This window comes from Megascapheus bottae, unplaced genomic scaffold, assembly GCF_031878675.1.
Source record: "Megascapheus bottae isolate mThoBot1 unplaced genomic scaffold, mThoBot2.hap1 HAP1_SCAFFOLD_41, whole genome shotgun sequence".
NCBI lineage: Eukaryota > Metazoa > Chordata > Mammalia > Rodentia > Geomyidae > Megascapheus > Megascapheus bottae.
This window is the reverse complement of record NW_028327585.1, coordinates 1920105-1942970: the sequence shown is the minus strand read 5'-3', so window position 1 is coordinate 1942970 and position 22866 is coordinate 1920105. Positions and strand designations below refer to the sequence as shown.

General features: G+C 46.1%; 1 pseudogene; it reads right to left on the bottom strand.

Moving 5' to 3' along the window:
- Window positions 1–9822: 9822 nt before the first annotated feature.
- LOC150039605 (tripartite motif-containing protein 43 pseudogene) lies at window positions 9823–11168 on the bottom strand (annotated as a pseudogene).
- Window positions 11169–22866: the final 11698 nt, after the last annotated feature.

Genomic DNA, 22866 nt, shown 5'->3' with positions numbered 1-22866 from the left:
CGCACTCTACCTGTAGGCCAAACTCCCAGCCTAGGTTTAATTCTTCAGTATTACATAAAAAGAAAAATTCAGAAGTAGCAGTAGGGCTCCAGTGGTAAAGTGCCAGCCTTAAGCAAAAGAAGCTCAGGGACAGTGCCCAGACCCAGAGTTCAAGCCCCAGGACTGACACAAAAAGGAAAAAAAAGAACAAAAGGTAACTATGTTTACCAGTCGTAAGGCTATATATATCTACATCTATATCGATATATGTATATATATATATATATATATATATTTGCCAGTTCTGGGCCTTGAACTTATGACTGAACACTTCTTTTGTTTGAGCTTCTTTTGCTCAAGGCCAGCACTTTACAACTTCAGCCATAAAGCCACTTCCAGCTTTTTCTGTTTATGTGCTACTGAGGAATTGAACTCAGGGTATCATGCATGCTAGGCAAGCACTCCACCACTTAGCCACATCCCCAGCCCAATCATAAAATCTTAAGATCAAATGTTATGAAAAACACATTTTCACAAAGTAATCCATTCATTCCATTTTTTAAAATGACAGAAAAAATTCACAGGAAATTATTTAAATAATATATCCATATATTTTGACACAGATCTCTTACTCTCTCATTCAATTTTGAATTTTGCTTCTCTCCTCTTTATTTTCTCTGAAATAATCATACTGAACCATAATGTCTGCCTTTTTAGTATTCACTTAAATTCATATTTTAGTCCCCTTCCCTAAATATTCCCTGTTCATACCCTTCTATCTATAAAAAAAGGAAGTGTTTGGTTTTTCCTTTTTCCTTTTTGCCAGTCCTGGGACTTGAACTCAGGGCCTAAGCACTGTCCTTGGGCTTTCTCAAGGCTAGCACTCTACCACTTGAGCCACAGCACCACTTCCGGCTTTTTCCATATATGTGATGCTGAGGAATCAAACCCATGTGTTCGTGCATATTAGGTAATCATTATACCGCTAGGCCAAACTCCTGGCCCAAGAACTGTTTTTTACTCATAAGTTTTTTTCTTTTTGTAGGCATAAAGCTGATAAAACAATGTTGAAGATATAAGGAAAAAGCATCAAGAGTGAGGGAAAAAGAGAGACAGAAAGAATGAAAGAAAGAGATAGAGGAAGAGAGAGAGAGAGAGAGAGAGAGAGAGAGAGAGAGAGAGAGAGAGAGAAAGAAAGAGAGAAAGAAAGAAAGAAAGAAAGAAAGAAAGAAAGAAAGAAGGAAAGAAAGAAGGAAAGAAATTAAGAAGGAAAGAAAGAGAAAGAGAGAAAGAAAGAAAGCCTAACAAATATTAATAATAGGCCGGGAGTTTGGCCTAGTGGTTCGATTCCTCGGTACCACATAGGCAGAAAAGCCAGAAATAGTGCTGTGGCTCAAGTCGTAGAGCATTAACTTTGAGGGAATCCCAAGGACAGTGCTCAGGCCTTGAGTCTATGTCCCTGGTCTAGCAAAATAATAGTAATAATAATAATTATAATAATAATGTTTAAATTGATATACAATTAATACAAGTAAGACATAGTTTAGAACTCTATTTACTATGGAAGTAAATATTTGAAAATACAATTGTGGTGGTTCATGTAAATAATAGCTGTTCAGGAGGCTGAAATCTGAGAATCACTGCTATTCAGAAGGCTGAGATCTGAGAAACATGGTTCAAAGCCAGCCCACGCACTTGAGTCCTTAAGACTCAACTCCAACTAACCACCAGAAAACCAGAAGTGGGGGCCAAGAGGTTGGCCTAGTGGTAGAGTGCTTGCCTAGAATGCATGAAGACCTGGCTTTGATTCCTTGGTACCACATACATAGAAAAAAATGACAGAAGTGGTGCTGTGGCTCAAGTGGTAGAGCTCTAGCCTTGAGAACACCCAAGAATAAAGCTCAGGTCCTGAGCCCGAGCCTAGGACTGGAAAAAAAAGAAAAAAAAAGAAAGGAAAACCAGAAGTGGCGCTAGGTAGAGCAGTAGTAGCCTTGAGCTGAAGAGCTCAAGGGATAACGCCCATGCCCAGAGATCAAGTCCCACTTCTGACCAAAAAAAAAAAAGAAAAAAACTACAGTTGTAGATTAGAGGGAGACTGGAATGAACTTAACTACATTTTAAAAATATAATTTAGGATTGCAAAACTATGCGCAAATAAATCATGAGTAAAAAAACCTAATCCTATTTAAAAGTACCACTACTTTTAAATAATTCTTTCAAATAGGCATACAACAAAATATATCATACCTCTTATAAATTTTGGTCTTCTTGAGTCCAAGAATTTAAAACATGGGCTCCAGAATCACCTACAATGAAATCACCTAATACATGTCAAAGAAACAGTTAATATTCAATCCTAATTGCACTCAAACACAATCACATTTTACATTTTGCAATCTCTACCACTGGTACACCTCACTCAATCTTCTCAACACTCTCTCTCCTCTCACAATTCTCAACTCTTCCTGAAACCTCTCAAACACCCATGGGCTAATCTGAGGCAACCATCACACTGAATGAACACCATATTTGAAATGAACTTTATCATTTGGCCTGGGGGGAGGGCGAGGAGCAGGGGCTGCTGGATGTGGAGGAAGCTGGAGGAGATGTCGTTGGGGAGGGGATAAGAGCTGGAGCCCAAGGAATTTGCCTCCATGCCCTTGGTGTAGGAAAACTTCCATGACCATAAGGCCAGCTGAGCCTTATGGTCTTCTTCCATGCCGAGGTGGGTTGGGACTACCGAACCCAATTCAGCACCCAAGGAGCAGTGTAGCAAGGGGGTTGCGCAGGGAGGTGGTCCCACGCTGTCTGGAGACCAGCCAGGGCAGAAGACAAGGGACAGGGGCCACAGAGACACACTGCATGTTGGAATGGCCCCTGAGGCATTCTCCCTGGTCATTCAAAGACATATCAGTCTGATGTAAACCTTTTAAATTTTAGCTGTTGCATTTAAGACAAACATTTAACAGGACACATAACCCAAACAAACAAGAGTGGACCATCTTCGTCCTCTTTTTCTTTGCAACTGACACTGGAAATCTGATGGTAAAGTCTGGGTATTGTAATTAGTATTTTGAAAAATGTTTTAAAGCTTATCTCTGTATAATTTGGGTGCACTGATGATGTTTGTAGTTCTTGCATTAAGGAAAAACTTATTTGGGTTTAAACTGTTGGAGTTCTAGGCAGTAATCTTAACTGCAGCAAAAAAAGGACCTCTACTAAAAGGCAAAGGGAGTTCCTTGAGCCCTTAAAAAATTTTCAAATGCAAATAAAGACTAAATTGTTAAGTGTTTCAGTTAAAAAAATGTAAAAGATAAAAAAAATTAAAAATTGTTTCTGAACAAAATTTAAAAATAAAGTTGTCCTAAAAGTTTGTATTAAGACAGAAAAAACTTAGGACTAACATAGGTTTATAGAAAATATATAGATATATTGTATGCTCCTCAGGATAAGAGCTGGAGCCCGAGGAATTTGCTTCCATGCCCTTGGTGGCAGAAAACCTCCATGACCATAAGGCCAGCTCACCCACGGACACCACCTTGTTCAAAAACAGAATGTGGTTTTGCTTCTGAGGTCGGGGGTGGGAGGGATGGGGACTGGCCAATGGCGAGAGAGCAGGAGGAGAGCAGGCAGGAGAGCAGGCAGGGGAGGGTAGAATAGGTGGAGCCTGCGCAAGCTGCCCCCAGCCCCTTGGGGCCAGGAAACCTCCACTCCTCGGTCTGCTGTGTCTTCGAGGCTTCACCAAGCCCCGACGTGCATCCTGACACCCAAAAACACCTGCTGGATGTGGTGGCCACCGCTCAAATCTCGGAACCTTCTCCTAACACTCCCATTGCTCTTAACACTCCCAATCCTCTCAGCCCTCTACCCTCCTCATCTCGCTCAACTCTGTGTCCTAACCCCCTGCACTCACTCAAATCCCCCCATCTTCTCACCTCAATCAACCCACTAAGTTCACTCAAGTCTGTTAACCCTGTGAACTCCCTCCCAACTCTTTCAACATGTGGGGCTTCCTAGCTAGTGGAAAACAGGCAGGCCTAGGCTGCTACCTGCGGCCCCGTAATATTGTGCCTTAGGCACATACACCACCCCACCCCACCCACCACCGCGGCACAACCAGTGATGTAAGCAGTCCGGAGCTAGAGCGCTCAGGGGCTCTCCCCGCCTGGAGCAGGAGCTCCAAAAACTCCTCGCAAGTGGGACGTGTCTAAGGACATGGTGGACTGGCAGTCACATTCAGTAAAGACCAAACACCTGCTGCTGGTAGGATGTGGTGGCCACCGCTCAATCTGGATTGGGCACGTGAGCACGTTTTCTAAACTAAAGTTACATCTGCACCAAGACTCCGGTCTCCAGAGTCTGTGTCCCCGGGATGATTCGTGGACACCACCGCAATTTCCCCCCCCACCGCCCGCCTAGACTTCCGAGAAGGACCCCAACATCAACCCTCTCAAGCCTCTCGACCCGCTCCACTCTCCCCTAAATCTCCCAACCATCTCAGCCCTTTCACCTCACTCAATCTTCTCAACACTCTCTCTCCTCTCACAACTCTCAACTCTTCCTGAAACCTCTCAAACACCCATGGGCTAACTCGAGGCAACCTTTACGCTGAATAAACAACGTGTTTGTAATGAACTTTATTATTTGGCCTGTGGGGGAGGGCGAGGAGCGGGGGTTGCCGGATGTGGTGGAAGCTGGAGGAGACGTGGTTGGGGAGGGGATAAGAGGTGGAGCCCGAGGAATTTGCCTCCATGCCCTTGGTGGCAGAAATCCTCCATGACCATAAGGTCAGCTGAGCCTTATGGTCTTCTCCCAGGCCGAGGTGGGTTGGGAGTACCGAACCCAATTCAGCACCCAAGGAGCAGTGTAGGGGGCCGGGCGGGGTGGCGAGGGGGTTGGGCAGGGAGGGGGTGCCACGCTGTCTGGAGACCAGCCAGGCCACAAGACAAGGGACAGGGGCCACAGAGACACACTGCGTGTTGGAATGGCCCCTGAGGCAGTCTGGGTGGCTCCCCCTTTGCCTGCCATGAAAACAGGAGGGCAAACCCGGCCTTGTGGCGGGTGGCCCACAGCGTGCCGCCCACACTGCTCCTCCTTCCTGCCACCTACAGGGTCCTGGACTCCCTGGAAAGGCTCTCTGCCTAGGTGAATGGGTCTGCGCTGCAAATGAAAGGCCTGACTGGAGAGTGGAAGGAGCCGCTGAGGTAACTCCAGAGAAGGGAACTCTTAGCCACGTTGACAAAACTCACGGTCCCATTGTCTAGGTCCAGAAAAACCCCCACCCGACCCACAGGCTTCTCTAGGTAGAGAGGAAGCAGTGGTGAGGTAGTACAGAGAGCGCCAGGACTGCTCCCTGGCACAGAGGAGAAGAGGAAAAGGTCCTGGGATGCATTTGGAGGGAATCCTACAAAATTCCTGCACACCCCCAAAGCCCAGGAGGAAGAGTCGTCCACGCTGAGCTCCCCGTAATGTTTCCCCGAGATGAAGAGCGGGGCGCCGAGAGCAAGCCTGCAGCCGGCTCCTTCCTCCCTGGAATCTGCGTGTCCCCGGGCCACTCGAGAGGTCCTCCCTTGACCAGGGAGCAGAGGTGGACTCTGTATCCAGGGATCAAAGGTCACCGTCCCTCGGTACCCGCTGAGGGTCTCTGTCAGTCCGGGAACGGAAGGAGGACTGAGTTTCGGCTCCACGGGCTGGGGCATGAAATGCAAGGCGCACTTACAGCTTTCCAGAGCATCTTCCAACTGCTGGAGGAGTTCCACATCTGCCTTTTGGTAGGCTGTCATCAAGTCCTGGTACACCCGCCTCAGTTGAGCCTTCTTCTGGAGAAAGTGCCGCTCCACTGTCCACAGTTGCTCTAAACCCCTCCTTCCTTGGTTGAGAAAACTTTCTACAAGTGGTCCTTCGCCTTCCCCCTGGAGACTGGGGTAGGGCGCCGCCACGTACAATTCCGCCATCATATCTCCCTGTCTGCTCACAAACCAAATCCACCAGTCCACTATTTCCCTCCCCTCCTCTAGGTTTCTCTGGTTTTCTTCTTTCTTCTCCCACAAAGTTTCCATGTGCTGTAAGATCACCTCCCGTTTCTCCTCAGCCGCCCTCTCCACTGGTGGGTGTGTGTGACCCCTGTGCTCCCGAGCCTGGGAGCAGTGCTCACACAGCAGGTTCTTGTCCTCCTCACAGAACATGTGCTTGGTCACCCGGTGGATCCCACACTGGTGCTCCTGCGAGCTCAGGAATCGCCGGAGGTTGGCTTTTCGCACGGCGGAGACCACCCTGCTCAAAACCACATTGCTTCGCACTTCTCCTTGCTGGGAGGGCTCCCTGAACGCAGGGCACCTGGCCGGAGTCGTGGCTTCTTCCCAGGCAAGGAGGAGACAGGGGCGACAGAAAGTGTGACCACACTTCATGGTGACCGGGTCCATCAACGTGTCCATGCAGATGAGGCATCTCATCTCTTCCTGGAAGGCTCGAGCAAGGACCGATTCCATCTTTCCCAAGAGTGCAATTCTAAAGGGCAGGTTCTCCCGCTGCCGTCGCTTCCTTGACCCTTGGTACCAGGAGGCTGGCTGGTTCTGGCTGCAGCAGGGTCTGCTCCAAAGACAACCTCCCCGGGCTTCCAGCACTTTTATATTCTGAGGTGCTGTGGCCAGAGAGGGGGATGTGCTCTCCCAGGGGTGGTGCCTCAGGCGATCTCATTTGCATATCAACCACACTGTCCAGGCACCACCTGGCCACCACTCCTTTGCTTAGGCTTTCTACCACTGGCTTCTAACTAGGTCCTGCAAACATGACTGGGGTGTTCCTCTTCGCGTTCCACAGGGATTCCTTCTGCTTATACACATGCTGTCCAACAACCACTCGAGTGCGGTAAGTTTCTCTGACTTGGGGAAGGGACAGGGGGATCACAGAGACCCAAGGTGGAGTGCGGAGGCAAGGGGAGGGAAGGGGAGGGAAGCGGGGCAGGGGAGGAGGCCCCGGGGGGATGGATGCCAGGCCAAGAGTCTTGCCCATGGACACCACCGTGTTCAAAAACAGAATGTGGTTTTGCTTCTGAGGTCTGGGGTGGGAGGGATGGGGACTAGCCGATGGGGAGTGAGCAGGAGGAGTGCAGGCAGGAGAGCAGGCAGGGGAGGGTAGAACAGCTGGATCCAGCACAGGTTGCCCCCAGCCCCTTGGGGCCAGGAAATCTCCACTCCTAGTTCTGCTGTGTCTTCGGGGCTTCACCAAGCCCCGAGGTGGGTTCTGACACCCAAAAACAATGCAACCCTCATGGAGCAGTAAAGTGGTGTAGGTACAATGCGGTGGACACCATGGTGTCTAGAACCAACCAGGAGACACAGGCAAGGGACAGGGTTCACGGAGACACATGGCATGGTGGGAATGGCCCCTGAGTCGAGGTGGGGTGGCCCTCCGCTTCGACCATCGAAAACACATCCTGGCAGACCCGGCTTTGGAGCTGGTGTTGATCCACAGGGTACTGCCCAGACCGGTCCTCCTTCCTGCTGTGTGGAAGGCCCTGGAAAGGCTCTTGCTTCCCTTAGGGGAATGGGTCCCCGCTAGAAATGGAAGGCCGTAAAGGAGAGTGGAAGGAGCCAATGGGGTGTCTCCAGAGAGGGGAATTCTTAGGCACACTAGCCAAACCCGCGGTTCAGTTGTCCAGATCCAGAAAGGCCCGCACCAGACCCAGAGGCTTCTCTAGGTAGAGACCAGTCACTGGCGCTGTAGTAGAGAAAGCGCCAGGAGTGGCCCCTGGCACCTAGGAGAGGAGGGAAAGCTCCTGAGATGCCTTGGCAGGGAATCCTACTGAATTCTTTAGGCCTCTCAAATCTCCATCCATCTCAGCCACACAACTCTCATTTCTGTCCTAAAGGGGTCAACTCCTTCCACTTCCTCAATCCTCTCACCTCTCTCAGCTCATTTCATCCTCAACCCTCTCAACCCTCCCAACTCTCTGAACACCCTGGATTCTGTCATCCCTCCTAACCCTCTCCTAACCCTCCCCTAAGTCTCCCAACCCCCACAACCCTCACAACACTCCCAAGGCTCTCAACAATCTGAACCCTCTTAACTCCTGACAGTCTAAAATCTCTCGACCCTCCCAACCCTTTCCTAACTTTTCCTAAACTCTCTCCATGACCCCTCAACAATCGCAAATCTCAACACACTCAACCCATTCAGATCGCTTAACACTCTTCACTCTCCACTGACTCGCTCAACCACTGGAGACTCTCAACCCTTTCCAAAATCTCTCCCGAACGTCTTCTAAAACCCTTAGCCCTCTCAAAACCCTCAAGCCTCTCAATCAACCATCCCTACCCACTCAGTACTCTCAACTCTCACACCTCACACCGAGTCCTCCCAACCCTCTCATCCATATCAACCCGCTCATTCTCTCAAGTCTCCCCATTCTCCAATGTTCTCCACTCTCCAATCCTCTCAAATCTCTCAACCCTCTCTACCCCACCGACCCGCTTCCACCTTTCAGTCCCCTCCACCCTCTCAAATCTCGGAACCTTCTCCTAACACTCCCATTGCCCTTAACACTCCCAATCCTCTCAGCCCTCTACCCTCCTCATCTCGCTCAACTCTGTGTCCTAACCCCCTGCACTCACTCAAATCCCCCATCTTCTCACCTCAATCAACCCACTAAGTTCACTCAAGTCTGTTAACCCTGTGAACTCCCTCCCAACTCTATCAACCTGTGGGGCTTCCTAGCTAGTGGAAAACAGGCAGGCCTAGGCTGCTACCTGCGGCCCCGTGGTACTGTGCCTTCGGCACATACACCACCCCACCCCACCCCCCACCCCGGCACAACCAGTGATGTAAGCAGTCCGGAGCTAGATCGCTCAGGGGATCTCCCCGCCTGGAGTAGGAGCTCCACAAAACTCCCCGCAAGTGGGACGTGTCTAAGGACATGGTGGACTGGCAGTCACATTCAGTAAAGACCAAACACCTGCTGCTGGTAGGATGTGGTGGCCACCGCTCAATCTGGATTGGGCACGTGAGCATGTTTTCTAAACTAAAGTTACATCTGCACCGAGACTCCGGTCTCCAGAGTCTGTGTCCCCGGGATAATTCATGGACACCACCGCCATTTCCCCCCCCCCCACCGCCCGCCTAGACTTCCGAGAAGGACCCTAACATCAACCCTCTCAAGCCTCTCGACCCGCTCCACTCTCCCCTAAATCTCCCAACCATCTCAGCCCTTTCACCTCACTCAATCTTCTCAACACTCTCTCTCCTCTCACAACTCTCAACTCTTCCTGAAACCTCTCAAACACCCATGGGCTAACGCGAGGCAACCTTTACGCTGAATAAACAACGTGTTTGTAATGAACATTATTATTTGGCCTTTGGGGTAGGGCGAGGAGCGGGAGTTGCCGGATGTGGTGGAAGCTGGAGGAGACGTAGTTGGGGAGGGGATAAGAGCTGGACCCCGAGGAATTTGCCTCCATACCCTTTGTGGCAGAAAACCTCCATGACCATAAGGCCAGCTGAGCCTTATGGTCTTCTCCCAGGCCGAGGTGGGTTGGGAGTACCGAACCCAATTCAGCACCCAAGGAGCAGTGTAGGGGGCCGGGCGGGGTGGCGAGGGGGTTGGGCAGGGAGGGGGTACCCCGCTGTGTGGAGACCAGCCAGGCCACAAGACAAGGGGCAGGGGCCACAGAGACACACTGCGTGTTGGAATGGCCCCTGAGGCAGTCTGGGTGGCTCCCCCTTTGCCTGCCATGAAAACAGGAGGGCAAACCCGGCCTTGTGGCGGGTGGCCCACAGCTTGCCGCCCACACTGCTCCTCCGTCCTGCCACCTACAGGGTCCTGGACTCCCTGGAAAGGCTCTCCGCCTAGGGGAATGGGTCGGTGCTGCAAATGAAAGGCCTGACTGGAGAGTGGAAGGGGCCGCTGAGGTAACTCCAGAGAAGGGAACTCTTAGCCACGTTGACAAAACTCACGGTCCCATTGTCTAGGTCCAGAAAGACCCCCACCCGACCCACAGGCTTCTCTAGGTAGAGAGGAAGCAGTGGTGAGGTAGTACAGAGAGCGCCAGGACTGCTCCCTGGCACAGAGGAGAAGAGGAAAAGGTCCTGGGATGCATTTGGAGGGAATCCTACAAAATTCCTGCACAGCCCCAAAGCCCAGGAGGAAGAATCGTCCACGCTGAGCTCCCGGTAATGTTTCCCCGAGATGAAGACCGGGGCGCCGAGAGCAAGCCTGCAGCCGGCTCCTTCCTCCCTGGAATCTGTGTGTCCCCGGGCCCCTCGAGAGGTCCTCCCATGACCAGGCAGCAGAGGTGGACTCTGTATCCAGGGACCGAAGGTCACCGTCCCTTGGTACCGGCTGAGCATCTCTGTCAGTCCGGGAACGGAAGGAGGACTGAGCTGCGGCTCCACGGGCTGGGGAATGAAACGCAAGGCGCACTTACAGCTTTCCAGAGCATCTTCCAACTGCTGGAGGAGTTCCACATCTGCCTTTCGGTAGGCTGTCATCAAGTCCTGGTACACCTGCCTCAGGTGAGCCTGCCTCTGGAGAAAGTGCAGCTCCACTGTCCACAGTTGCTCTAAACCCCTCCTTCCTTGGTTGAGAAAGCTTTCTACAAGTGGTCCTTCGCCTTCCCCCTGGAGACTGGTGTGGGGTGCCGCCACGTACAATTCCGCCATCATCTCTCCGTGTCTGCTCACAAACCAAATCCACCGGTCCACGATTTCCCTCCCCTCCTCTAGGTTTCTCTGGTTTTCTTCTATCTTCTCGACAAAGTTTCCATGTGCTGTAAGATCACCTCCCGTTTCTCCTCAGCCGCCCTCTCCACTGGTGGGTGTGTTTTACCTCTGTGCTCCCGAGCCTGGGAGCAGTGCTCACACAGCAGGTTCTTGTCTTCCTCACAGAACATGTGCTTGGTCACCCGGTGGGTCCCACACTGGTGCTCCTGAGAGCTCAGGAATCGCCGGAGGTTGGCTTTTCGAACGGCGGAGACCAACCTGCTCAAAGCCACATTGCTTTGCACTTCTCCTTGCTGGGAGGGCTCCCTGCACGCAGGGCACCTGGCCGGAGTCGTGGCTTCTTCCCAGGCAAGGCGGAGACAGGGGCGACAGAAACTGTGCCCACACTTGATGGTGACCGGGTCCATCAACGTGTCCATGCAGATGAGGCATCTCACCTCTTCCTGGAAGGCTCGAGCAAGGACTGATTCCATCTTTCCCAAGAGCGCAATTCTAAAGAGCAGGTTCTTCCGCCGCCACCGCTGCCTTGTTCCTGTGTACCAGGAGGCTGGCTGGTTCTGGCTGCAGCAGGGTCTGCTCCAAAGACAACCTCCCCGGGCTTCCAGCCCTTTTATAGGCTGAGGTGCTGTGGCCAGAGAGGGGGATGTGCGCTCCCAGGGGTGGTGCCTCAGGCGATCTCATTTGCATATCAACCACACTGGCCAGGCACCACCTGGCCACCACTCCTTTGCTTGGGCTTTCTGCCACTGGCTTCTAACTAGGTCCCCCAAACATGACTGGGGTGTTCCTCTTTGCGTTCCACAGGGATTCCTTCTGCTTATACACATGCTGTCCAACAGCCACTCGAGTGCGGGAAGTTTCTCTGACTTGGGGAAGGGACACGGGAATCTCAGAGACCCCCGGTGGAGTGCGGAGGCGACAGAAAATGTGGCCACACTTGATGGTGACCGGGTCCATCAACGTGTCCATGCAGATGAGGCATCTCACCTCTTCCTGGAAGGCTCGAGCAAGGACCAATTCCATCTTTCCCAAGAGCGCAATTCTTTTTTTTTTTCCTGAAACAATTTTTTTATTGTAATTAGTAAAAGGGTTACATGATATTTGCCAGACAGAAGGTGCATTAATTGACATACATTGATACCCTTTCACATGTCTTGGTACTCGTTTCCCTCCCCCCCACACCCCCGCCCGTCTTGGTTTTCCCCCCTTCACTATCAAATTTCAAATATTCAAATGCAAATAAATTCAATATATCAGATAACAAAGTGAGATACTATACCAATATGAGATAACCAAAGGACAGCAAAGGAGATGAGAGATAACATAGTATATTAAGGACAACAATCATTCATTATATGGCTTTTGTTTCACTATCCTGGAGGTCCTTTCAATTAGCCTCACATTATATGTCATTATGTATCAAGATTTTGCTCTATTGCAAATCTCTGCTAGTAGAGCCCAAGGTTTCTACTGATTAGATGAATGAGGGAAATTATTGAGCCTATGTTGCTTTGAGTCTGGCTTACTTCACTTAATATGATTTTTTCTAAGTCTTTCCATTTCCCAACAAATGGGGTGATATCATTCTTTCTGACAGCAGCATAGAATTCCATTGTGTACAAATACCACAACTTGGTGATCCACTCATCAACTGAGGGACATCTAGGTTGGTTCCATATCTTTGCTACGGCGAATAGTTCTGCAATGAACATTGTTGTGCTAGTGGGTTTAGTATGTCCTTGTTTCTGGGTAGTTGGGTAAATGCCAAGTAGTGGAATTGCTGGGTCATTGGGGAGTTCTATGTTTAGTCTTTTGAGGCACTGTCACACTGCTTTCCATAGTGGTTGAACGAGTTTGCACTCCCACCAACAGTGTAGTAGTGATCCCTCCTGGCCACATCCCCTCCAGCATCTGTTATCATTCGTTTTCCTGATCCTGGCCATTCTAACTGGAGTGAGGTGGAATCTTAGAGTTGATTTGATTTGCATTTCTTTTATGACCAGAGATGTTGAGCATTTCTTCATGTGTCTATAGGCCATTTTTGTTTCTTCTTCAGAGAAGACTCTCTTTAAGTCTTTGGCCCATTTTTTAATGGGATGGTTGTTACTTTGGAGGTTAGTTTTGGAGTGATTCAATTTTTTCAGTTGTTGATATATTTTACATATGAGGCCTTTGTCCGTTGTTTGGTTGGTGAAGATCTTCTCCCACTCTGTAGGCTTCCTGATTAGTTTACTAGCTATGTCCTTTGCCATACAAAAGCTCTGCAGTTTAATGCAGTCCCACTTATCCAGCCTTTCTCTGATTTGTTGTGATTCTTGGTCCTTGTTAAGAAAGTTTCGACCTGTGCCAAGGAGGCCTAGTGTATCTCCTATTCCTTCCTGTAAACTTTTCAGTGTGTCAGCTTTTACCTCCAGGTCTTTGATCCAATTGGAGTTAATTCTAGTGCAAGGTGACAAAGAAGGATCCAGCTTTAGTTTTCTGCAGGTGCTTAACCAGTTCTGCCAGCAGAACTTGGTGAAGAGGCTGTCTTTCTTCCATTCTATTTTTTTGGCTCCCTTCTCAAAGATTAGGTAGCCATAGGTCTGTGATTTAATATCTGGGTCCTCAGTTCTATTCCATTGGTCTTCAGGCCTGTTCCTGTGCCAGTACCAAGGTGTTTTGAGAATTATAGCTCTGTACTAGAGTCTAAAGTTTGGAATTTAAATTCCTCTGGCGCTGTTCTTTCTGCTAAGAAGTGTTTTTGCTATACGGAGTCTTTTATTATTCCATATGAAATTTTGGATTGCCTCTTCTATTTCTTTAAAGAATGACATTGGGATATTGATGGGTATTGCATTGAATTTGTAGATAGCTCTTGGCAAGTGTGTCATTTTCACAATGTTGATTCTTCCAATCAGGGAGTATGGGAGGTTTTTCCATTTCCTTAGTTCTGCTTTAATTTCCTTTTTTAGGGTTTTATAGTTTTCGTCAAAAGGTCCTTTACATTCTTTGTTAAGCTAATTCCTAGGTACTTTATTTTCTTTGAGGCTATTGTGAAAGGAGTTTCTTTCCTGATTATTGCCTCGTTCCTCTCACTGTTGGCGTAAAGGAAGGCAGTTGATTTTTGAGGGTTGATTTTATAGCCTGCTACTCTTCGAAATCTTTGAATCAGCTCAAGGAGCTTGGGAGTAGAGTCTATAGGATTCTTTAAATACAGAATCATGTCATCTGCAAAGAGGGATAGTTTTATTTCCTTTTTCCCTACTTGGATCCCCTTTATGCTTCCTTCTTGCCTTATTGCACTGGCTAGGAATTCTAGTACTATATTAAAGAGGAGTGGAGAGAGAGGGCATCCTTGACTCCTTCCTGATTTTAGAGGGAATGGCTTTAGATTTTCACCATTAAGTGTAATACTAGCAGTAGGTTTCTCATACACAGCCTTTATTACATTGAGGAATATTCCATGGATTCCTAGTTTCTCCAGAGCTTTTAACATAACGGGGTGTTGGATCTTGTCAAATGCCTTTTGGGCGTCTATTGAGACAATCATGTGATTTTTGTCCTTGCTCCTGTTGATGTGTTGAATTATATTAATTGATTTGCATATGTTGAACCAGCTTTGCCTCCCTGTGATGAAGCCAGTTTGATCATAGTGTATACTTTTTTTGATGAGTTGTTGTAGACGGTTGGCCAGTATTTCGTTGAGAAGTTTTGCATCGATGTTCATCAAAGATATAGGTCTATAGTTCTCTTTCTTTGATGAATCTCTGTCTGGTTTGGGGATGAGGGTTATACTGGCTTCATAGAATGAGTTTGGTAAGGAACCTTCATTTTCAATTTCGTTGAAGAGCTTGAGGAGTATTGGTGTGAGCTCTGCTTTGAAGACCTTGTAGAATTCAGCTGTGAATCCATCTGGCCCTGGGCTTTTCTCAGGTGGAAGTTCTCTAATTGCCATTTCTATTTCAGAGCTTGAAATAGGCCTGTTGAGTTGGCTTAGTTCTTCTTGGTTCAGTGTGGGTATGTTAATATTGGCTAGGAATTCATCCATTTCATCTAGATTCTCAACTTTGTTGGCATAAAAGTTTGAGAAGTATTCCCTCATGATATTCTGGATCTTGGTAATTTCTGTCGTGATATTACCATTTTCATCTGCGATTTTGTTTATTTCGATATGCTCTCTTCTTTTTTTGGTAAGATTTGCTAAGGGCTTGTCAATTTTGTTAATTCTTTCAAAGAAACAACTCCTTGTTTTGTTGATTCTTTCTATAGTTTTTTTGGATTCCAAATCATTTAATTCTGCTTTGATTTTAATTATTTGCTTTCTTCTACTGGGATTAGGGTTGGTTTGTTGCTCTTTTTCCAGGAGCTTAAGGTGAGACATTAACTTGTTGGTTTGCAATTTTTCCAACTTGTTGTTGTAGGCACTCAGCACTATAAATTTTCCTCTGAGTACTGCCTTTGCTGTGTCCCAAAGGAGTTGTTAGTTTGTGTGCTCCTTAGTGTTAAATTTCATAAACTGTTGGATTTCTCTTCTGTTCTGATCTCTTCGATGACCCATTGGTGATTCAACAATGTGTTGTTCAGTCTCCATGAGTTACAGGGTTATCTTTGGTTGAGATGTGTGTTCAGTTCCAGTTTGATGCCTTTGTGGTATGAGAGTGTGCATGGATAATTTCTGTGTTTCTGAATCTGTCCAGGTTTGTTTTATGGCCTAACATGTGATGTATTTTGGAAAATATTCCATGTGCTGCTGAGAAAAACGTATATTGTGTTGTTGCTGGGTGGAATATTCTGCAGATGTCTGTTAGATCTAGTTGGTCTATATTTGTTCAGTTCTATGGTTTCTCTGTTGAGTTTTTGCCTTGTCAATCTGTCCATAGGGGAGAGTGTTGTGTTAAAGTCACCGACAATCACTGTATTTCGATGTATGAATGGTTTCAGTGTAAGTAAAGTTTGCTTGATGAAGTTTGGAGCTCCGGGATTGGGTGTGTAAATATTTAGGATCGTTATGTCTTCCTGGAGGAAAGATCCCTTTAGTAGTATGTAGTAACCTTCTTTGTCTTTTCTTACTAATTTTAGTTTGAAGTCTATTTTATCTGATATGAGGATGGTAACTCCAGCCTGTTTATGGGGGCCGTTAGCTTGATGGAGTTTATTGCAACCTCTCACTGTCAAGAGATGCTTGTATTTTTTGGGTAAGATGTGTCTCTTGAAGACAGCAGAACGATGGCTCTTGCTTTTTGATCCAACTAGACAGCCTATGCCATTTAATTGGAGAGTTGAGTTCATTGATATTGAGAGTTAGCATTGAGAGATATTTATTAGGTCCTACCATTTTTAAAAGCTTTTATTTGGGCCTGTGTCTTGACAGTTCTTGTGGTCCTTAGGTGGTATGCTGTTTAGGTGCCATTTCTTTCCCTATATTGCATTTATTTTGGTTTTCTATGTATAGAACATCTTTCAGAATTCTCTGTAGTGTTGGTTTTGTTGCAACATATTATTGCAGCTTTTCCCTGGAATGGAATGTTTTTATTGTTTCCTCAGTTATGAATGAGAACTTAGCTGGGTACAGTATTCTTGGTTGGTAGTTATTTGACTTCAGGGCATGACATATATGCTTCCAGTCACTTCTTGCTTGCATGGTCTCTGCTGAGAAATCTGGAGTTATTCTCATTGGTTTTCCTTTATAGGTTACTGAACCCTTTTCCCTGGCTGCCTTTAGGATCCTTTTTTTTTTTTCTATTGATCCAGTTCGGATTACGATGTGGCGATGGGATGTTCTTTTCTGGTCAGGTCTGTTTGGGGTTCTAAAAGCTTCTTATATCTGGATGGGCCTGCCCTTCTGGATATTTGGGAAATTCTCTGAGATGATTCCCTGAAGTATATTTCCAATACCATTGACCTCTTTCTCCACGCCCTCCTCAATTCCAACTAGCCTTAAATTAGGCTTCTTAATTGTATCTTGGACCTCCTGAAGCGCTCTCTCATTTTTCCTAGATTTGGATTGACTCATTTTCTGTTCTTTCTCTATAATAACTAATCTTTAGCCCCGGAAATTCTCTCCTCTGCATTGTCTAACCTGCTATCAAAGCTATCTACTTTATTTTTCATCTCCCTTGCTTCTAATTGCTCATTTTTGATGCCTTGCATCTCTTGTTTTAGAACATGTATGGATTTCTTTAGCTCCTTGATTTCCATTTGAGTGGTTAGCTCAGTAGCTTTATTTTCTTTCAACATTTGCTGGAGTTCAGTCACCTTTTTATTTGTGGATTGTATGAATTCATCTATCTTTCTTTGAAAAACCTTTATTATGGCCTCCTTTATGGCTTCTTCTTTTTCATTTATCACCTTGTTTATGGCTTCCTCCCTTATCTCTTTCTTTATATTTTCACATTTTTCATTAATGTTGTTTATCAATTGCATTTGTACAGCACTTGGAAGACTCTCCTCTAGGTTTACCAGTAACTGTTCCATTGGCTGTTTACATTGGATGAGGGAGGTGGGGGATATTGTTTCTTGATTTGACATTTTTCTTGAGTTTCTTGTTCTGCCCATTTGAAAATGGGAGCAAGATTAATACTAAACACGATTATAGTCTTTCAGATATAACCAACCAAGACCTCTGTAGCTGGCAAACTCTAGATGTTCACAAGTTTTGATTCGTATTATCACTCTTTCTTTTTGTGCAATTACCGACCAGTCTAATAACACTGATAAGCGATTTATACCCAAAACAATAAGCCTCTCAATCCAATCTCTATTGTCTTTAAGTCCCTCTGAGCCTAGAGAATAATTAAACACCTAGATATTCAGTGTTGCTCAACAGCCATCAAGTGTAGATCCATGCAGTATAAGGGTTGAAAGACAAGCAGAGGTCCAGAGATAGAAAAATAGAATGGGAGAGGTCAGGGGGTAAGTAGGTAGCGTATTTGAGTACAAAGTTTGGAAAGTATTAGAATAAAACTTATGTGTTGCTGCACGACTAGCTCATAGCCCAACCTGTGGCCTCACAGTGGACCATGGGATGGATCTGTGAGCTTCCATCTGAGAGCGGATGTGGACGTTTTCCTGTGCTGCTTCCAGGGGCAGCCCCAAGCCAAGGGTCTGGGGATTGAGAGTTTTAGGGGCTCTCAGCAGGACCAGCAGGAGACCCCTCTGTTCCCAGGGGCGGGGCCCAGCTGGGGACGTCGGCTCGAAGGGCGGAGCCTTGCCTTTTTGGTTCTCAGAAGGGGAGCTTAGCTGCTGGTCGGGCCTTCAGATCCCTGCTGTGTTTCCACTGCTTTGTCAGAGTCTGTGACTTTGGAGTGCCCCTCAGTGGTGTCTTGCTCAGGATTCCCAGCTGGAGGATGCCCCACTGAAAAATTGAGGGGGGGCAGATGCTGGCTCCTATTTTCCCGCACCCACTACCTACTGTTGTAAGGCAGGGTCATAACGCCCTCCACTCTCCAGATCCAGTGGCCTGGGACAGGAGCCTGGTGGGCTGGTGGGAGCTGGGACAGCTCTGCCTCCCCTGGTGGGGTGCTGAATCTTAGGGTCCCCCCGCTTGTCAGTCTCCAGTCAGAGGGCTGGGGTTGAGCCCATTCGGCAGATGGGAGTTGGGAGAGCCCCGCCTCCCTTGGTGGTGTATTGGGTCTTATGGGTAGCCCGCCTGTCAATCTCCAGTCAATGGCCTGAGGGAGGGGACTGTTGAGGGAAGGGACAGGATTCTAAATTCCATGCCCCCCTGCTCCCGCCAGTCTTTCTCGGGCGGGGTGCTGGGGTCTGAGTTAAGTTCTATTGCTTGGCACCCGCTCCGCTTTCCCGATGTGTTTGGGGACGCACTGTATTACTCACGCCTCTGCGTCCATCTTCGGGTGCTCCACGGTGGTGGGGAGTCTTTCACTCCCTTCGGGTCTCCGCCGCCGCCTGTGTTCTGCGTCTGGGTTCCGCTGCTTGGTGTTCTGGTTCCCTGTCTGGGTTCTGCGGCTTCCACCGTTCGCTCTCCCGGTTCTGTGCCGGTTTCTGCTGCCGCTGGGCTCCCAGCCTGGTGCCCTCCACTGCCCCCGCTTTTCGTGGATTAGGCCCGCCGCCACTTTCCCAGCTTTTCGCGGCTTTCCGCGGCTTTCGCGGCTTGGATCCGGCGGTGAGAGGTGGGGGAGGGGTCTTCGCGTTCCAAATTCTTTGAGAAAGTTAGATGTGAGCTTTATCTGAATTTCTTTTCCAGTTTGAGTCCTCCGTGCAGGGAGCCCTCCCAGCAAGGAGAAGTGCGAAGCAATGTGGTTTTGAGCAGGGTGGTCTCCGCCATGGGAAAAGCCAGCCTCCAACGATTTCTGAGCTCCCAGTAGCACCAGTGTGGGACCCACCGGGTGACCAAGCACATGTTCTGTGAGGAGGACAAGAACCTGCTGTGTGAGCACTGCTCCCAGGCTCGGGAGCACAGGGCTCACACCCACCCACCAGTGGAGAGGGCGGCTGAGGAGAAAGGAGAGGTGATGTTACAGCACATGGAAACTATGTGGGAGAAGAAAGAAGAAAACCAGAGAAACCTAGAGGAGGGGAGGGAAATCGTGGACCGGTGGATTTGGTTTGTGAGCAGACACAGAGAGATGACAGTGGAATTGTATGTGGCCGCCACATTCCCAGCGTGGAGCCGGCACCCGGTCAAGCCGCTTTTCGCGGCTTCATCCGGCGCCAGCTGCCGCTTTTCGCGGCTTGCCTTGTCTTTCGCAGCTTGGATCTGGCCGCGAGAGTTGTGGGAGGGGTCTTCAAGTTCCAAATTCTTTGAGATAGTTGGATGTGAGCTTTATCTGGATTTCTTTTCCAGTTTGAGTCCTTCTCCGTTGCTTTTTGAGTTTGTTGTTGTGGATTTCTTAAGGTAGTTGGCTCGTGGGACTCCCTGGTTCTCTCTTTTTGTCAGAGAGAGCTAGGCAGCGTCCCTATTGTCTCGGCGCCATCTTCCTTCCATCGTGATAGAGATTTTCATGGTAGGTATTCATTACATACTTAGAATTAACTGGAATCTACTGAAACATTGGAATTATAGAGATGGAATATTAATTTGATCTAAGATTTATGGAAATAAATTTCTAATAATTTAAATTGCAAGGAGAAACATTTGAATTGCTGCTGCTTTAAAGTAACTTTAACTTGTGAATTATTTTTAGAATATACTAAAAGTAGGATATAATACAAGGAAATGATGTATGTTTTTCATAGAAATTCTATTGTTTTTGTTTCAGTTTTGCCTCCCTTTTCATACTTATACTTTATGGATGTCTACCTTTAGCATGGTTATGGAAATTAAAATGTAATTTATATATACATGAATACATTTTATAACCCACAAAGTGTTTTCTGCCATATATTTTAGGTAATTGCTGTCATAATTGTATGTGTGTGTGTGTGTGTGTGTGTGTGTGTGTGTGTGTGTGTGTGTGTTTGTGTGTGTGTAGTAGCGCTTGAACTTAGTGCCTGGGTGCTATACCTTTGCTTTGCACATAACACTCTATAACTTGTACAACACCTGCACTTCTGACTTTTTAATGTTTAATTGGAGATAAGAGTCTCTAAGACTTTCTTGTCTGGGCTGGCTTCAAAGTATAATGCTCAGCTCTTACTCTGCTCAGCTAGGATTATAGACATGAGCAACCATCACTTGGCCTGCAATTTATTTTAAGTAACTACTTTTCTCTTTTTAAGCAGACCTTTTTTATATTTTTGGTACAGGAAGCTTCATTAGTATTTATTTGTGGGACATATCTGTAAAACCAAAAACAAAAAATTGTGAACAACTTGTAATCATTCAAAGATAACCACTGTAACATTTTGATAATTTATCCGAGGTAGTATTTAAAGTAAGCAAATTGATCTTCTTTCTGATGCATTAACTAATTTTTCATATAATAGAAAAGACTTAAATTATCCAGATACAGTAAAATGAATGTTTCTGGGAATTTTAAAGGGCAAATGCACCACAGGTGCGTGTTTGAAGCTTTCTTCATTTCCGTTCAATAAAGACAAAGTTCAAAAGGAGAGAACAAAGTAGTGATGAGAGAGCCACTGCTAGAGAAAGTACTTTGAAATAAATCACAGGACAGAAGACAGGGAAGAGATTATTACTTGTAACCCATATTGAAACATCAGACATAGTTTCTAACTTTACCTTGTTTGGTTATCATTAGGATTTTGGTGAATTTATGAGGGAAAAATGATTAACTCCTTTTCTAGACCCCAGATATAAAATCGATGGAAGTCTTGAGATCCCTTTGGAACAAGCAAAAGATCAATTAGAAAAACACATTCGATACTGGCCCATGATTATTTCACAAACCACCATATTCAACATGCAATCTGTAAGTGTTAAATATAATTTTCTTTTTTTCTATATCTATTACATCTTCTTTGTAGAAACAAACTATTTGCAACTAATGCCATTTCTCAAACCAAAATAAAAAAAGAAATGTGTGAGTTGGTTACAATGAAAGGATTAGTAGTTGAGAACTGAAGTTAATAGTTACAGATACCTTTACTGTGGTAATAAAGTCAGATTGTGCCTCCATACTTCGATAAATTTGATTTCAAGACAGATTTTTCTCTTTTCTTTAAAAAAAAAACAAACCCAGCAGGTAGTTCCATTAGCCAGTATTATTGTGAAAGAATGTTTGACAGAAGAAGATGTGTTAAACTGTCAAAAACAATATACAACTTAGTTGATATGGAAAGAAAAAACGCTCCTCTACCTATTTCCACAGTTGGTACCAGAGGAAAGGGTCCTAAAAGGTAGTGTTTTTCCCCTTTATTCTTTACATTCATTTGAATTGAATTTTTTTAAGATAACTTACTTCACATGTAAGTAATTTAAACATGAGATTAAAAATGTGAAATACGAACTGGTGCTGATGACTCACACCTATAATCCTAGCTTCTTAGGAGGCCGAGATCTGAGAATTATAGTTAGAAGCCAGCATAGGCAGAAATGTATGAGTCTCTTTATTTCTAATTGACCAGCAAAAAATATGGAAGTGGAGGTATAGCTCCAGTGCTAGACCACCAGCTTTGAGAGAAAATTCTAAGCAAGAGTTTGAGGCTGCAAGTTCAAGCCCCAGTTCTGGCATGAAAAAAAATGAAAGTAAGTATATATACACATATGCAATATGATGTAGTTAAAATGAGTTCATTCTGACTTAGAATCCATTAATCATGTCCAGTAAGAAAGAAGGAAGAGGGGCTGGGAATTTGGCCTAGTAGTATAGTGCTTGCCTAACATGCACAAATACCCATGTGCAATGTGTTGGTACCACAAACATAGATAAAAGCTTGAAGTAGTGCTGTGGCTCCCAGGACAGTTCTGAAGCCCTGAATTCAAGCCCAAGGACTGGTAAAAAAAGAAAAGAAAAAAAAGAAGGAAGGTATATTTCCTTTTCATGACCATAAATTGATTTAAATTTCTGTATTCATAGTTCATTAATTTTATTTCTTGTGTCCATACTAGCCACATGTTTTTGTTTGGTATTATAACTCAAGGTTGGCACTCTGCTACTTTTAGCTTTTTGCTGCTTAATTGTAAATAGGAGTTTCTGGATTTTCTTCCTGGCTAGCTGCAAATCATGATTCTCAGATCTCAGCCTACTAAGCAGTTAAGATTAAAGAGGATATCCACTAGCACCTGGCTGTCTTCATAACTCATAAACACAGAATTTACAGAAAAAGTGTTTTCTTAAGATTTCATAGAAGTGCAACACTACTTTTTTCTTTTTTTAATGTGAACATGTAGGAAGTGATACTTCAGTATTATGTTTAAATATTATTTAAGGGCATTGTGAGAACATTATTTTAACTCTTCACTGCAGAGATGAACAGTACCACATCATGCGGAATGAATTGGAAACACTTGTCAGAGCCCATATTAGCAAATCTGAGAAGCATAAGACGGTCTTGGAATGTCTGATGGCATGCAGGAGCAAACCCCCAGAAGAAGAAGAAAGAAAGAAAAAGTGAAGAAAGAGGGTGGACAAGAAGGATAAGTCAGACAAAGTAACAAAAGATTATGAGCAGGAAAAATCCTGGCAGGATTCAGAGAGGTGACCTCTTGACATTTACAATGCATATGTTTTTTTTGTTGTTGTTTTTGTACAAGGCTACTTTTTTCTTTTTATAAATGCTGATAAATATCTTTCCTGCCCATATATTTTAAGGTGGATACATATCTATAAC